Source organism: Triturus cristatus, chromosome 3_1 (genome assembly GCF_964204655.1).
Source record: "Triturus cristatus chromosome 3_1, aTriCri1.1, whole genome shotgun sequence".
Classification (NCBI taxonomy): Eukaryota; Metazoa; Chordata; class Amphibia; order Caudata; family Salamandridae; genus Triturus; species Triturus cristatus.
In genome coordinates, this window is record NC_140583.1 from 798982634 (window position 1) to 799001104 (window position 18471).

General features: G+C 51.9%; 1 protein-coding gene across 4 annotated transcripts in view; it reads left to right on the forward strand.

Moving 5' to 3' along the window:
- The window catches only part of ASB18 (ankyrin repeat and SOCS box containing 18), a 350641-nt gene that overhangs the window by 241080 nt on the left and 91090 nt on the right, over nt 1-18471 (forward strand). The gene's annotated exons all lie outside the window — the stretch shown is intronic.

Genomic DNA, 18471 nt, shown 5'->3' on the forward strand with positions numbered 1-18471 from the left:
GAGGGCGACCCCCACACACAGGACAGTAATGGCTAGTACCCAAATATGCACCTGGAATGTCAGGGGGATGCACACACCGGCTAGGCGCTACCATATTTATTCGTACCTTAAGCGGCACGGGATTAACGTAGCGCTGCTCCAGGAGACGCATCTGAATGGCGCTGAGGTGAGGGCACTACACCGTAGATGGCGGGGACAACTCTACGCCACGGAATACTCCTCATTCGCGCGCGGAACACTGATATGGATCCGCCCGGGGACCCCGTGGGAGGCCACAGACACTGCGATAGACAGCGAGGGCAGATACACGGCCGCGCGAGGCAGACTAGATGGTCATCCTATCACATTGATATCCCTCTACTCCCCAAACATCGAACAAGCAGGCTTCCTGGCGCGGCTATCAACGACTATGGCGCCCTGGCATGACACTTCGTGGATTATAGGGGGCGATTATAATTGCACCTTAGACACCACGCTGGATCGCTCCTTCCCGCCCCCCGTGAACGCCCCTACCAGGGGAGCCACGAAGGCGTTGCTGGAGTGGGCTGCGCAATGGGGCTTACACGATGTCTGGCGACAGCGCAATCCGGGGACGCGGTCGTACTCCTATTACTCTGGCGCTCACGACTTATACGTCCGCCTAGACCGCTTCATGGTATCCACAGACCTCCTACCTCATGTGACGGATGCGCAATACATGGGCCGCACACACTCAGACCACAATCCACACTTCATGTCCGTAGCCTGGGCCCACCCACACCCCCCTGTCCCCACATGGCGCCTGCAGCCAGCGCTACTACTAGATGCGGCTTTTCGCGCTGCCCTACTCGAGCGTACCGCGCAGTACTTCGAGGACAACACTGGCACAGCGACTGACTCGAGGGTGGAGTGGGATGCCTTCAAAGCCGTGATACGGGGTCACTGTCTGCGCACCCAGGGGCAGATCAGACACCAACTAGAGGGAGATCTCACTAGGCTGGAAACGAGTTTACTTGCGCGGGAGGGGGAGGCGGCGGAGGGAGACGAGGGCCCGCTGCAGGACGCCCGCTCGGAACATGCACGCCTCCTGGAGCGACTTCGCCATGTCAACTATGCGGCACACTCGGCGAGGACTCACCGCCTTGGTGACAGACCAGGCAAGCTTCTAGCGTGGCTGATTTCGCGGGATGCCCGCTCCCAGCCGGTGACGGCTATACTGGGCGAGGGTGGGGAACTGGAGTACACGCAGGCTGGTATCCATGACACTTTTACTGCCCACTATACCGCATTGTACCGCTCCCGACTCGCGGTTCCCTACGCTGCTATTACAGACTATCTCTCCCCTCTGCCGATGCCGCAATTGACTATCGCTCAGCAAGACGAACTCGGCGCTCCGCTGGAGGCGGACGAGCTTAGAGAGGCCATCTTTCAGCTCTCCAACGGGAAAACTCCGGGCCCGGACGGACTACCGGCTGAATTCTACAAGGCTGGCTCGGATATCTTAATCCCGGAGCTCCTGCGCATGTACGCGGCGGCGGCGGAGGGAGCTGCCCTGCCCCCAACATTGAACGAAGCCACGCTGGTCTCTATACTTAAGCCAGACAGAGACGGCACGCGGGTGGGCTCTTACCGTCCATTGGCTCTACTGAACACAGACTATAAGATCCTTGCTTCTGCACTGGCTAGGAGGCTGGCCCCTCACGTACCCACTCTTGTACACCGGGACCAAAATGGGTTCGTCCCAACACGCCATACCTCCCACAACATCCGCAGGCTCTTCCGGGTACAGGAATACGCCACGCGGCAGTGGCCCAGGGCGGGATGCCTGATACTGGACTTGGAGAAAGCCTTCGACTCCGTCGAGTGGCCATACCTAAGGGCAGTCACGGAGAAATACCAACTGGGGGGCGGCTATAACGCCATGATCGCCCTGCTTTACAGTGAGCCGACCGTCCGGGTCCGCACGGGCCGCATCCTCTCGGCCGCCATCCGAGTCCGCAGAGGCACCCGCCAGGGTTGCCCGTTGTCGCCGTTGCTATTTGCACTGGCAATGGAACCCCTGGCTGCGACACTCCGAGCACACGGACTGGAATGGGGAATCCCATTGCCGGACGGCCTACACACGGTGTCCCTATATGCAGATGACCTGCTGCTATACGTCAGAGACATGGCCGCCATCCCTGATTCCCTCGCCGACGTTTTCCGCACCTTCGAAGCACTGTCGGGCCTGAGGGTTAACTGGGCCAAGTCGGGAGCCTACCCCTTTGGCTCGGAGACACCTGAGTGTGACGTCCGCCTGGGAGGAGACAGGCTGCGGTGGTACCCCACCACCTTCCGCTACCTGGGGATACGGATCTACAGGTCCCCGGCGGACGTCCTAGATGGGAATCTCCTCAGAGCAATCACGTCCGTGCGCACGCAGGTTAGCTACTGGAACACCCTGCCCCTCAGCGTGCCGAGCAGGGTAGCGCTGACTAAAATGATAGTGCTGCCCCGCCTCTTGTACTACTTTGCAAACCTACCCTTGTATGTGCCCGTCAGACTATTCCGCGACCTGGAGGTATTGCTGCGCACCCTCATCTGGAACAAGGGGAGACCGCGGGTAGCATTGGCCAAACTGTACATGCCTGCTGACTCGGGGGGTCTAGCGGTCCCCAATATGGAGCTATATTATCTAGCAGCGCAGATGCAATGGGTGGCGGGGTGGCTGAGCGGCAAGCAACTAGAGGACACTGCTTCGCACGCGAATGCTTGGACGCGGACGCAAGTCCACGCGCTGTTCCATCCGCTGACTCGTGCGCCTTGCCCCACCCAGATTTACCTGGCGGTAGCGCGCAGGTGCTTCCAGAGGTGCCTTCGCCTCACGCGCGCGACCACACCGTACGCTCCGGAGTTACCATTACTGGGCATGCCTAGCCCGACGGGACCCCTCACGGAGGCCCATTTGGCAGGGTGGGAACAGGCAGGTGTAGATACGCTGGGTGACCTGTATGAGGACGGCGACTTGCTGACGTTTGCCACCCTGACGGACGGCACGGCGCTCCCGGCAGGACAGTTTCTCCTGCATGCCTCCCTCATGCAGACGCTCTCGGCCTCTTGGGGCGACATGACGACGGAGCTACCGACGCATACCTTCATCCAATATCTGCATATTATGGGCAATGGCGCCCATGTCATACACTGGCTAGTACAGGCACTCCTCGCACACTCACGACTGACCACCTCGACATTAAGGGAACGCTGGGCGACGGACAGGGGCAGAGACTGGACAGATAAAGAATGGGCGATGATACTGGCCGGCCCGGTTAACGTTCCACGCAACCCCCGCTTCAAGCTCATACAATATTACATATTGCAGCGAGCGTATCTCACTCCGGAGAAGATCAATAAATATTTCCTGCGGACGGATGCCGCCTGCCCACGGTGCTCGTCACCAGGAGCGGACCTTTTGCATATGCTCTGGCACTGTGCGGACGTGCAGACGTATTGGAGCGACGTGCTGTCACTGATCGAGCGCGGCGCGGATGGACGGCTGCCACGCACGTGGGAAGCGTGTATCTTGGGCCTGTACAAGCGCACAAAAGCGAATAGAGTACAGGCGCGCTTTTGGGACATGGGGCTTGTTACAGCCAAACGCTTGCTCACCAAGCACTGGAAGGCGACGGCCCCTCCGCACATCAGGCACTGGAGGGCATCCTTCGTCAACTGGGCGCAGGCGGAAAGTGCAGTGCTCCTCCGTGAGGAAACTGCGGGACTCCGGCAGTACCCCATCGCTCACCTTTGGGATGGCCTCCTCGCCACCTTTCAGACGGCCTGCCGAACCCGTGGGATAACCTAAACGCCAGGCGGACACTGATATACTACTAGATCGCTGGCGACATGTCTGAGACCCTGGTGGGGTTAGCTCCTGGCCCCCTCGACCTGCACATTCCCCAGACACGTCTCACGTACCACGCGGCAGGCTCCTACTGTCGGATACTTCTTGCGCTGTGCTCTGGCGCACGCGCGGGACTTACCGCCGCTGCTACCCGAGAGGGCACGTACACTGACGACCCCCCCCTCTTCTCCTCCCCCCCCCCCTCACGACCAGCCACTCGACGCACTCCCCGGACGGCCGGCTAGGCCCTGCTGGACAGCCCCTATCTCCTCACACACTGCTGCATGCGGATCTCCACTCTCCCCCCCCCCCCCTCACCCTCCTTCTTCTGGCCCCTACCCGAGTTCTCGACCCTGACCTTGATCCCTAAAGTTTACGTTGCACACCCGGGACACAATTCGGCGACTGACTACGCTCCCTAGCAGAGCATGTGCTCCATCATAGCAACGGTCGCCACGCGCACCCTTGCGGACTACGCTGCACCCTCCTTGACGCGCTCCACCCTACGCTACATGCGGGCCACCGGGACTCCGATGCCCACAAATCAGGGCGCTTGACGGACAACCCAGCACCCAGCACACATCCTTCTGTGAGCCCAGGAGCTAGCTGACAATGCTGCGCAGCGGGCGGACACGAAGCGCCCCCCTCACACGCGGACAATGCGCTTTTAGCTGAGAAATAACACGACACCTATCAGAAAAGCACCACCGACTCGCTTACACGCAATGTACACACCTGAATCCTCTATCTAGGTACAACTGAGCTCCGCCGCCGGACCTCCGGGTTGTCGGCTAAACGGCTGTGTTTAAACATCTGACGATATGTACTCGAACATTGCTGACCTGATGCTATGTCGCAGAATTGTACATTGCCAATTGATGCAACTATGGTTAATAAAAGTTTTCAAAAAAAAAAAAAATCAAGCATAGATGGTCAATGTGACTACTGCAAAGCACAGCACATAAAATGCAGGTCACAGATTTACGTCCAATGACAAATGTGACAGCAAGTTTGTTCTGGCTTACTTGTTTATAGACAGTCTTCATTTTAAAATATTTCATGAGGGTAAAGCACCTGCTGGAGATATCATTGTATACCCCTAAAGTGTCAAGGTTCAATGCGGTATGATAACTTTTGGTTAATGCACCTTCTGGAGTAATTTTTGTACAGTGCTCAGTATAGTCACAGGTTTGACCGATCAAGCATAGAGGGTTAATGTGGCTACTACAAAGAACAAAGCACAACATATAGGTCACACATTTGTATTTTGTGTAGATAGCTCAGTGGGTTACTTCTTTAGTTCCATATATTCTTGTGTTTGTGCAGGGGTTGATTTGAGTGGGGTTTAACAGAGCTGGTAATTACCAGATGCGATGAAGTCTGTGCCCAACATTAAATCTCAGCAGGCCAACCCTGCTAGAATTTAATAGGAGAAAAAGGAAAGGATTTATCGCACAATGCAGATTTTGTTGAGGAAAAGTACAAATTACAGCTTGAGAAGGATGAGTTGAGTACCCCTGAGGTTCTAGCCATCCTCAGATTATTGAGGAATAATTTGAAGGACTGAGTGGAAAACCAGTTCTTTGGGTCTCTAATATAGAATTACCTTACCTTATCTTATTTAAGATCAAGCATGTAGAGTGATGTTGTAAAGATTTGGAGTATTGTACAAGCTAGTTGGAAAAGTGGTATGATTTATTTAGCTTCAGTTACCATCATTAGTGGTAAATGGGCAAAATCTTATTGCAATTGTTTCTTATGCCAGCTGTCAAATTTTGCTTTCTGTGCATACGTCTGCCAGTTTTTTAACTTTTAAATAAGCCCAGTTACATATGAATGTTTGCTTAGTACTGGTATTTAATATACAAACCAAAGAAAGTAATCCTATTTTGGCCTGTACTTGTATTGGTGATATATTCACTTTTTTATATAATTGCTTGACCTCCTCAGATGTGACCGTAAACAGAATTTATGTTCAAATTTTTACCCTTTGCCCTGAATTTTTACAGTCACTGCCCAGAATTTGCTTCCATGGCAGGTGGTCACTTTAGGGGAAAACAAATTGGAGGTGGTCGCTGGTTAGGTGCAATCCTCCAAAATAGCAAAGATGTATTTGCTTTTGTTGGTGCTGGCATCAATGCGGTCTGCCAGAGTGGTGCGTTTGTTGTTCCAGATCATTTGGTGGTAGCGTCTCGGCTGATTTGAACAGGCTCCTGACTGCATTGTCCTGGCTCATTCTCCATTTGCACTCCAGTTGTTTGCAGTGGTGTTTTATCAGCCAAAGGACCTCCATGTACCAGCTAGCTTGGGGTCTAAACCTTGTTGTATTGCTGTGTTTGAGGGGGGCCAGGGAGTCGGCGCAGGAAGTGATCCAATTGTTGAAATTCTTTCTTAATTGCTCTGGGGATACCGTTGCTCTGTTCAGGTCAGTGTTACTGTCCTTGTCAGTTATGCTGATCTGGTTTTGGCGGGCTGGTCCGGCAGTGGTGTGTGTGTTTGACTGGGACAGGGATACTGAACTTGAAGACGGTGTGGTTTGTCCATGAGATTGGTGTGAACTTGTCGACTCGATATTGTCGAAGTTGGTGGAAATAAGGTCTAGAAGGTGTCCGACGACGTGTGTAGGCCCCTTTACTTGTTGGGTGAGGCCCAGACTTCCAAGGTCTTTGATGAGAGCTTTTGAGTTGCAGGCGGCATTGTCTTCCAGGTGGAAGTTCACATCTCCGAGTCGGATGTAATTGCAAGAGTAAAGGGCAAATGGGGCATTGAAGTCAATGATGGTGTAGGTGAAGTTGGTTCATGATCCTGGTGGTATGTATATACGCGTGCCGCTTAGGGTGAAGTTGACTGCGACATGGAGCTTGAACAACAGGTGTTTCATAATGGAGGATGTAGTGTCCATGGAGATGGTGCAGATTATGGCATTCTCATAGATGATGGTGATTCCGCCTCCAGGCTTGTGAAGTCTGTCATCCCTGGTGAACTTGTTACCAGAGGGGTTGTCTGTGGTGATGTCAGGTGCTGATAGGGGTGTTCAGCCAGGTTTCCATCAGTAAATGTATGTACGAGGCATTGTTGTCCACCAGGTGCCAGGTCTGTTGAGAAGCATGCATGTGAGTGAGGAGTGTTGTATGGGTGCTGGAAGACTGAGAGTGTGAGAGAGTGAGGTGTTGGGTGCTGTCCGTGTGGGTGCGGTGAGTGTTGGGTGTCGATAAATGCATGAAAACCTGCACAGGTTAATGCTCCCTCAGTGTTGTGTGTTGAGGCAAAGCAGCAGTGTGGAAATCAGGCGGCGTGAAGCAGGCACAGAGGGTCAAATCAGTTTCGGCACAGATGGGATTGTCTTTGGTGCATCTTTGGTGCATCTTCGGTGCGCCAGCGCCTTCTCTGCACTGTGGCCACCATTAAGTAAGTCTTGGGAGGGGAAGGAGTCATGTCACTTCCTGTGCAGATGGATGATTGCAAATCCAGTGATGTCACTCACTGCAAATTGATGATAGAAATGAGTCCTCTTGCATCGCTTCTCACCCCATTTCTCACTTGTGAGGCTCTACCTTCCTGCTTGTACCTTCCCATATGCTTTCTCTGCCACCAGAGTATCCCTTCTACAGTTTCTGTAGTACATCTTATAAGACTCCTCTCCCCCCAGACACTTCCTGCTTGATTGCTCACTACAGCATGTTTAGCTGTGCGTCCGTGTGGCGGACTGGATTATGTGGTTTGTTAACATAACTGATGTGATTAAACGTCCTTGGCATTGCAGAACTCATTGCACACTATTCTCATATGTTGGCCTTGGGCAGGAAGTGAGAGTAGCAGCTGGCCACCATGCACTGTGCAAGCTGCTTTTGTCAGCTTTCCTATCACAGCACTTTGCGCTATCAAAGCATGTGGTCTTGATTATGCATAAAGCAGATGGGGTGGGGTCAAAAGACTTACGGGTGACCTAATGATTAAGGTCTTAGAATCTAACTCTGAAAGTAAACATTGATTACAAAGAGTTCCATTGTTATGCAAATGCCGGAAAATGAGCCCTGGTATCAATAGTCGGAGGACTAAAGCTAAAACAGTAGCAATACTCTAGTTTTAAAGATGTTTAAAGTAGAATACTGTAGATTGCATTAAGAGCAGGAAAAATTTGGGGGCGTGGCCTAATGGTCCAACATGGCGGACGCGCTTTAGGCACGCTCTGGCAGCCCACAAATATCCTTCATTATCCTGCAGGATACCATCACTCAAACCGATCCCTGGCGGTATCCAGAGGATCGCAAATTTATGCCGATCTGAATGAGGCCAAGTAGATCGGGCCGCAACACGGAGAAACGCTAGAACAGACATACCGCATGGAGCTGTGTTCCGGGGGCAGGCCTGAAACGCCACAGAAAGTGGAGACGTGCTGAGACTGAGGGCAGCTGGCAGCGGAGAGCTACAGGATACAGGGCAGAGGCGGTACGTCGGTCGCAGAGGAGACGGCAATCGAGATGTACCTACCCAGCAGGAACACAGGGACTGAAAAGTGGAGAGAACCGCACACGGGTCGAAGAATCACCCGACTCCTGGAGAGATCACGAGCCATGGAAGCAGACAGGAGGACGCCAAGTGCAGTCTGAAGCCCAAACAGGAGAAAAAGCATAGTGCCAATATCGGCAACCTCAGTTCTCATACAGCAACATACATAAATAAACCACACGACACCTTGTTAGTGGAGAAAATTGCTGCAGGTTTATTTGCATAACAAATATGCCAACATGGTGGGTTATCTTATGGGCGATCCGAGGGCAGGCCAGCCCCTATGCCACCTGCCCGCCTGATGAGCCAAATTACACCGTGGCCGTCGCCAATCGGTGGTTACCAATTTTGGGAGGGGCCACCCCTCCCATCAGTGGACCGCCAGTCTACGCACTTACTCATGCCCCACAGAAGGGGGGGGGCGGAGCGTTCCAGGACGCCCCCGGTTGCTCCGGCCCACAACCGTCCGTAGGACTAATGGGGCGCCGTCGTACTTCCAGGGGACCCGCTAAGACATCCCTGGGTATCCTTGGCTTAGCACCCTTAATGTGCTGCTGCATGTAATACCCTTCTGTAGCTTGCAGACTCTGGATCGCCCTGTAACTCCTCCACAGCTCTGGGGGTGGCCACCGTCACAACCAGGGCCCCCCACCAAGGTAGGCATCTTTACCTACATCCTGCTGATTACCGGGCCTCTCCCAGGTCCAGCCAAAACAAGTCTTAGCCCATACCGGACCGGAGGCCAGCATGCCCCTTCTGGACAGGTGCCCCCATCCTTTCTAAACTCCCTGTGGACTTTAGACTATTATGACCTAAAACCAATAGTTAGGTGTTGGTTCAATGTTGACATTGCCTGGCTGAAGAGCAATACCTTTGACAAGCCACTCCTGCCAGGAAATGCCAATGCGGGTGGAAGTATGAGTTAACAAGCCCGCCTTACTTCCTCTTTCACCCAGTTATCTGTGTATAGCACTTGTCGGAGTTTGTCAATCGCATTCAGTCAGTCACCACCCTAGGTGACGCCTTGCCCTCCCAAACATCTGCTAGTATACCAGGGAGCAGACAGGACAGTGGGAACCAGAGGGGAACCAAAGTATAAATACCTCTCTTTTTTTAATACTGGGAAGCCAAGGCTATAGGGCAGGAGAAATTGCACATGTTCTTGTTAGTCGACTCAATGGTACTTGTTTCAACGACCTCAGAAAGCTGAACTGCTAGGTGGACCGACCAGGATCTGAACCTGTGACCTGAGGTTGAACCCAAGCCCTTTCAGTTCTGCCGCTCCACCTGCCTGTGAACTAGCATCACAGGGCAGACTTAACCCATACTTGGACATGCCTGAGCTAGAACACACATCTAAAAGGCCGGCTAACCACGAACGTTGCAGTCCAACTGTTCGCTGACAACTCCCAAGGTAATTTCGCTTAACTGAAGCAACTGGTAACATGCCAACAATATAATCAATTTAACCTTCATTATGACTGCAAAATGTGCTCTGGTAGTTGTCCGTATAAGTGCTCCATCCCCTCCACATCAGCACTAACAAAGCAACCCGCACTCTCTTGGTAATGGTACACACCTGCACCAGCTGACAGAAAGTGCCTATTCGTATGTAGCCCACGGCCTTACGTTTATCACGGACGGTATACCAGGATTGTGTTGAAACTTAGCTGGTTCTACAGCTTAGTGCCCATTGCACCATCACAGGTATGTCTTTGCCTAATCAGTTTCTGGCTGCAAAGCTTTATGACATTGCCAGCTCCCATCCCAGGCGAAATAAAAGGAAGCTTTAATGCTACCCCTGTGAGCCGCTGCTGGTGCTAATGATGGTACAAATAGCACCGCTAAACTAGACAGGTAGTGATCCTGAGAAAAGAGGTGAGACCACCACCACCACCACCACCGTACCCCGCATGTGAATCAGTCTAGGTTTACTTTGCCATCAGCAGTAGTGCAGCCACAATTCGCCGGCTCTAACTTGTGCAGTATCCTGTTCTGTGCAGTCCCCCACATGGTTCCACTGGGCATCTCTGCCTGATGTAAGTGACCTAGGTACATGGTCCCCCTGCCTGGCGGCCTACCAGTGAGAAATACATCACATACCCCATAAGTACTGCTACCCGCCTTTGCGCCGTTGCTAAAACCTTGCCTGGCATTCCTACCTGCCCAGATATACCCAGCGAAAATGTCTGTACTCGGTCAATTGACCTGACCAAACATCAAACCCACCAGTTTGGGCCAGATAACCTGCCCCAAACTCTGCGGAAACAACAAATAAGCAGGATCTGACATAAAGGAGGGGGATCCCTGGTTGTACTTTAAAATTTCATACTGCCCAACCAGATGTGCCCCTTGGAAAGATACCACAATCGCTTTGGATTTGAACCTCACTCAGCACAACCTTTCATCCTGGACCTACCTCCAATATGACGTGTATTTGAGCGCCCTGTCACCCTAGGGGTCTGCTGGCTCTGACAGAGAAGTGACAAGATGATGCATGTTAACCTGCCCCCAAACTCCTCAGAACACCCATGTGTGCGAGCTAACCACCAACATCTGCAAAAGTTTGCCAACCCATATAATGTTTTACTTCCCTTTGCTCAAGATGGGGCAGTCCTGTCCAAAGGTGTGTATTGAACCATATGTGTCCTGTAAGTACCTATGATTTGAGTACCACTGACTAATTCATAGTACCTGGTGTTTTTAATAACTAACAGCAGGTCGAACAGCTTCAACAGGCATCCTCCGCTTACTTTAGGCGTGTTGGATTAAGGGGATCCAGTGAAAAGAAAGATATCTCCCTTGGCATGCCATCCCTTTAGCACCACATTTACAGCTTTATGCATGTCGCTTAAATAGTATCCATCATGTGTTTAATGCTAATTAGTTTGAGTTCTGCTCTTGACAGCATCCCTTCTAACCAACAGTGTTGGGAACCACTCATGTTTGATTCTAGTACAAGTCGTCCCTGTTAACCTGGCACTGTTAGACCAAATGAACCTTTTAACAAACTTCCTAACCAAAAGTATATCATGTTGTGCAACATGGGACACTATTACTTCATCCCTATGTATGTTCTGGCATGGCAATACTGCCAAAGGTATTCCCCTTAGTCCTGTTTAACCACTAAATAAAGCTGTACAAGGGAACAAAAAGTTACCCGTGCACCTCGCCCTGGGCCTGAGTATGTGGATGAGTCTATTGTCAGATATAGCTGAAGCACGCTCTACACGGTTCCTAATTTAACAAAGTACAATTGCATGAAAATTCTCCTCATATGCAAAGCCACGTACTAGGGTAAATATTGATTTTCATAAGCATAAACATAGAACCCCCAAGTCTTCATTCTATAAGAGCGCCGTGTTTGTGTCTCAGGCTTGGGGAGGGGCAGCTTCATGCCTTATGAACACCCTGCTGGCTGAAGTCGCAACTAAACTTCATTACAAGTTTATGTGCTCGGGCCTGTCTAAAGAAAATGTAATTCCATTACTACTGTTGTGCTGGAACCCACAACCACTGCTCTCCATGGTTAAATAGCTTCCTGCTAATAATGGCTTCCTTGAAGAATGTTTAAAATTCTTGTTCTGCAATGAAGGGACTGCAAGAACTAATGAGTTCCTTGAAAGCTACAACCTATTTCAACACTCCACAAAATTACAACTTTATCGCCATTTAGCATGAGTAAAGGCAACCTGTCAAAGTATCCAAACGCAACTAAGAATTCGAACCTTACCCTGATAAGTAACATCACTGGCCCAGAAACGAGGCAAACAATGCTAGGGCCACCCAGCAGCCTCCCTCAAACGTTCCTGCTGGTTATTTGCTCCAAATACTGGTAGGTACCTTAAGTGGTAATTATCTTGCGCCGTTTTCCAAAGTACCCTCACATGCCAGGTTGCTGGTACTGCACGAGCACTCTGGCCAAGTGCGAATTGAGTTTTCCTCAATATTCAGGGATAGTGACTTGTGTTTTCAACATTGAAACACAGCTGCAGCCCACTGATATTACTGCAAATAATATTCTGTCACCTCCTTGGTGCATCACCTTGGCCTTCAATGGCAGAGACCCTCCCGTGAACTTCCCAAGCCCCATTTAGGCCCCCCTGCCTACTCGCTGCACCCTGCAGCAGGACAGTTGTGCAACTATATACCAGGACTCACCTCAGGCGGCCCCTTCAGTTTGGCCCACACCTAGCTCTTGCTGTGCTGCCAATCATAGAACATCACAACTACTACCCTGAGCTTGTGCAAGTGTGACAATTCAGACTATCCCAGGCCCCAACGCTATAAGAATGGCTTGGGCAGCAGGCCAAAGAATTTTAATGAATATTGAATTGCTTGATTCCTGTTGATGTGATCATCTTTCAGGTAGATAGCGCCCTTGTGGCAGGCTGTCGAGCACCATTACAATCATGATTCTAAGCATGTGGCCTAAAGTACGCCTTGTACTGGATACACAAACGCACAAAACGCTGGCCACAACCCCCCCCTACTGTCACTCCAAATAGGCTAATTCATTCTCTACTTGGAAAACGAAGGGACTTTGTTTTTGCTTCCGATCTCGGGTTGCATTTTACCTGCAGACAACACAATAACGCTTGTAATAATAAACGCCCCCCGAAACCATGATAACCGTTTGCTTGCGTTTGCCATTACACCAAGCACTGCAATCCTACCCATGAACACACATCACGTGCCTCCCCACAGTGAGCTCCGGCATGCCGACCGTCAAAACTAGGTGCTTAATGGGTAAAGGGGAGCAAATACGACCAGACTATTCTCCCGGCACCACACTGCCATCAAGAAGCTAATCAAAATTCACTTCCGGAGACCTGCACCTACACCGGAAGCCAATTCCTAAACCATGGGCCGAACCATTATAGCAAACAAACTGAAGAGGCCCGGGCTGCTAACCAATCAAGCGTGCCCCTGTTGTAATGGTGAAGTGTCACCCCTAGTCGTTGAAACGTCACTTTATTACACTGAAATTTGGAGCATGTCACACATAGCGTTCTGCCTTGGCAGTTGTGTTAAATCAAAGTAACTAACACGCAGTACACTTGTATCCTGCTCTTGTTGTAAAGCCCTCTGATGCCTTCGTGCCTAGTCCGCACTATGTAAGACTGCAAGTAACTTTAACAATCCGGACAAGTGGACCTCGGGTCCCTGCCAAGGCTCACCGCATGCTCCTATGGAACAAAAACTGCGAAAACAACTACAAGCACCTGATAACTATGGAGGGGTGAGGCCTGCACCCCATGCAGTCCAGTGCCAATATGCTCACCCACACCGACGACAGCCATAAACACATAAGCCTGAGCCCGTCCGGGAGGTAAATTTGGTTCTAATGTCTGGCATGGACTGGGACCCTCTTGATTTGGGCGAAGGAATATTAGTTAGCTGGAGCTAGACCTCAGCCCCTATTCCATAGTCCGGACCGTGGGACACCTATCCTCCTTGAGATTGGGATCATGGTGCTCTACGCGCAGTACCCTATGCCTGGAAGCACCTAAAATACTATCCCAGCATAACCGGGAATCTGCACCGTAAATCTGCCTTCAAGAGGGGGCCTGTGACAACAGACTGTGAAGTGCCCTTGAATACTTGCCAGTTGAGAACCTATCTCACCTGTGCATTTACAAGCGAGAAATATTGCTTCAGTCACGGACCCTCAGCCTGTGTTTCTTCGAGGAAAACTACCCCTTCCCAACCTTCCAATCAGAGGTACCTCCATATCGCTGAGAAAACTGACCAGTATGGGCAACTTGTTAGCACCACGAGGCACTGGTATGAGACGATACGGTGTTCATCGGAGGGCTTCCCCACGCATAACAGGAGCACAAGAGTTTGATACCACAGTGGGAAAAAGCGCCCTCAGCCGCATGACATTGTCTACAATGAAGTACCTGTGTTGGTATGATGTGTTCAATCACCGTGTAAGATCCGGGTACTGGATCTTTGCCTGCCTTCAGGGCTGAACTAAGAATAAATAATTATTTTAGTTCTGAGTAAAACATTTTTTTTTTTTTAGCGCAACTAACCGAGACGTCGGGTATAAGAGTGCTTTACATGAGCACCAGTTACATCACAAGAGAACACATTCATTTGTGAGGCACTGGGAGATAATTGATTTGACCAGAATCACAATATTTTGAGTGTCGTTGCAGAGACTCGAACCCGGTTCCCCAGCTTCGAGGTCGACCGCTTTATACGTAAGGCCATGGCCCTGTACATTATATGCTTAATAAAGCACACCACTCTGTCCTTTCACTTGGAAAGTCAGCCCATGTCAACCCTTCATGGAGCATGTGTAATGTACCTCGGCCCAGAAGTCTTGGTGTGCTACAGATGAAACCGATCACTGTCTAACTAGGGATGCAAAGTCCCATGTGAACAACCCACTGCCCGTACTGTGTGTAGGGACCACAGAGTAATCTCGCTGAGAAGACACGCTAGGGTCTTCCACATGCATGTAATGGTCATCATTGAACATCACAATTTTAATCCCAGTAAGGACAGGCTGCTGAGGTTGTATTTTATACCTACATTCCTATGATGTTTGACTCTCTCTTTAGTGTTTTCCCCCACTACACACCGTTGTATGGATCTCCACGCGAATGAGATGCTCACCGACCCTTGCACATGATATAATGGTAGGTGAGAAGTGTAGTTTCTGATAACAGCCTGTAAAATTATATGTGAGCTCTTGAAAGAGAGCAGACCACTCCTGCCCTGTGCCCTTAACCCTGAGGATCTTAATCCAGGGTCACGGCTGCATGTACACTTCCTTTCGGGTCAGATGTTCTGTGCTGGATCTCTGTTCATGGGGGACAAACAGGCACCACACAATTTGTGTGATATGGGAGCCCCACAAGATGTGAGGAGCAGGGTAACCCATCCATATGACCCCCCCTGTGAACAAAATCAGGATAAAGCTGCAGGGAAAGGAGGTGTTCGCGTGTCCCTGACAATCAACGGGGAAGTCAGAGATGCCTTTTATCTGAAAGGGTAAAATAGCCCGTCACTACAGGTATCGCGTTGGCATCGCACGGCCTAAGGTCCACACGGAGCAAAACCTTCCAATGATGCCAAGGAGCATGAAATACAGCCATTCAGCTAAGCAGGGCATTTTAATGACCGGGACATTTAATAACAAGCATCACCGCTAAGCTAACCGCCAACTGTGCACCAGCACCAGGTGAGCCCCAGCTCCCCTATATGCGGTATGGCCTGATTTACCCATACCCAGGCCATACGGACCAGTTCATTCACTTGCTCAGCCGAGACTCCAACATGCCCCATAAGCGCGTGGCCCAGGACTAGATTACGGAGCGCTAAGTGCCCCCTTTGCAGGGAAGCAGCACTCAGGGGTGGGAATTAACTACCGCAGATACCGCGGCAGAAATGCTCCCGTACCGCGCAACCCACCCGGGGTGCATCCTGCGCGAAACCTCCCACATAGGTAACATTAATTAATTTGATGCGGGCATCGAGGGGACCGGGCAGGGGCTTTAGCAACCCTAAACTCTCTTGCCCTACGCTCTCTCCCGCTGGGAGCAGTGACGGCGCAGAGGAGCTCCGGGTTAAGAGAGGACCCTGCCCCCTGCTCGGAACATAGAGCGGCCGCCAGCCTCACACACCACAGCCCACAGCACCGGGAACGTGTTACGGGTGGCGGCGTGCTCGACCACTAGCATATGCTTGGTGGGGGGGGAGAACCATTTAAAATTCCCCGGTGGGCCCGAGATCACCATGCTACCAAGGGAACACCGGTAAAGTGATGGGGGGAGGTGGGACCGGGACGCGGTCCGTCCCCGGTGGCGGCCAGGAAGCCCGCCCCCCACATGTTCTGCGGGTTACTTGTACCCGCGAGGCGCTGCTGGCCTTGGGAGCTGCACCACATCTCTCCCCTCCCCCCAGACTGCATCCGTGATCGTCGCTAAACACACTGGCCGCCACTGCAGTAAACACCGGAGCCCGCACGGGCCCACGGCCATTCCGTGCAGGTGCTGACATTAACTTTGAGCACCGGAGGAGACCCGTTTCCGCTAACACTGACTGCCCGGGCCCCCGCGCCGCTGGGAGCTCTGGAACACACGCAGGAGGCGCAACTGCTGACCCTCCTGCCATTCTGCAAGTGGGCCAGAATAGCAGGGGAAGGGCGCCACGTGGTGCTCTCCGCACACCCCCACCTCAGAGACGGTCTCGGGTACACCGAGGCCCTCCACTGCCACATGGGCAGCGGTCTCTCGAGTCTTTCCCCGGAGGCCATGCATCGCCTCTCTTGCTGGAGGAGGGGGGAGCGTCGCACCAATGAAGGGTGAAGTGACGGCGGGAAGGTTGCTCCACCTCTGGCTACCTCCTCCCTTAAGCCCAGTCAAGCCCCGAGCCCCCGTCGAGCTGGGTCCTTGCCAGCACAGCTGGCTGTGCTCTCTGAGAGCTCTCCTCACCCCCCCCACCAAGGAGGACCGCAGCCGTGGCCAGGCCGTCCAGCCCAAGATACTACCCTATAGCAGGGAGATCGGGCCGTGGGGGAAGGCGTAGTGCACTCACCGCGTTAATCATGCACAGTAGCTCTCACAAAGAGGACGACGGGGAGGTTGAAACAGCGAGACGGGCATGGGAAGGTATTTGCACCCTTGACCTCCCCCACCAAGTGATGCGGCCGACTGACCCCCTGGTCCCTAGACCGGGGGCACTAGTGTGCTGACTCGTGTGCCTTCCTGTGGCACTAAGGCGGCCGCCCTGTTGGAGGGTATCCTTCGTGGCCCCCCGGGCAGCCTTGGCACTCGGCCAACACTCGGCCATACAAGTAAGGTGCCTGAAAGGGGCAGCTTTCCGAGCCGCGACAAACGACCGGGCTAGGCTCCGGTGCGGTTTGGAGTGGAGAAAGACCCTCTCGGCCGACTCATACGGGGATACTGCAGCAACATAATGGAGTAAACAAGACTAACCCCTGGGTGAGAAAACGTGCATAATCACACGTGGAAAGACCTGAAGCAATATTACCGAAGGAACTGAAGTACCACCCCTGGGGGAGAAGACGCATACAATCTGGCATAGGGCAACATAGACCGGCTGCAGCAACACAGGGGGAACTGAGGCAACACCCCCTGGAGGAGAAAACGGACAAATCCCGCATAGCGATTGATCTAGTACTTAGTCACGAGCAGGCACGAAGAGGACTGAGGCACCTTTTAGACAACACGACCAAATAAAGCACATTAGATAAGTTTACAGGGTTCGGCACCTCAGGACCCGAGATGAGCGGAACTACAAGTATCATCCCAGATAATGCAGATCTCCTAGCAGCAATCACACAGTCAAGAGATACATTGGAAGCAAAAATTGGAGAGATTGGCTCAGACGTAATGCCTGTGCACCAAGACCTTAGAAATGTGGTCAAACGTCTGACAGAAACAGATGGCAGGGTTTCTGGAGTGGAAGATGCAGTTACTACCCTCCAAGCTAAAGCATCCACCCTTGAACAATTGACAAGAGGCCTAGCCACCAGGGTAAAAAATGCAGAGGGGAGGCCAAAAGAAATAATCTGTGCTTTATCAGTTTTCCAGAAAATTGCGAAGGGACAGACATGAATACATTTGTGATGGAATGGCTGACCTCCTGGGTCCCCCAAGAAGCCCTGTCAACCTGCTTCATCATTGAACGAGCACACAGCGCTCTACTTCAGAAGCTGCCACCGGGAGCCAGATCACGACCATTAATAACTATATTCTTAAACTTTTATGATAGAGATGCCATTTTGAAGCAAGCAAGAATAAAAGGCGAAGTAACTTACGACTCTCACCTCATATTGATCTTCCCAGACTACACGAGACTAGTGCAGCAGCAACGTCAGGCCTTTCAAGCGACGAAAGCCCGTCTCAGAGAACTGAAACTACCCTACATGCTGCTATTCCCTGCCAGGTTACGGGTGGTTTATAACTCCAAGACGCTATTCTTCGATGACGCTGGAGGCCGTTTCTCAATAGACAGACGAAACGAGACAATTGATGGCGCACTCCCCACAAAGACAAGACTCGGGCTCGTCATCAGTAGAACCTCGAAGAGCACAGAACAAACCGAAAGAGAAACGCAGACATCGA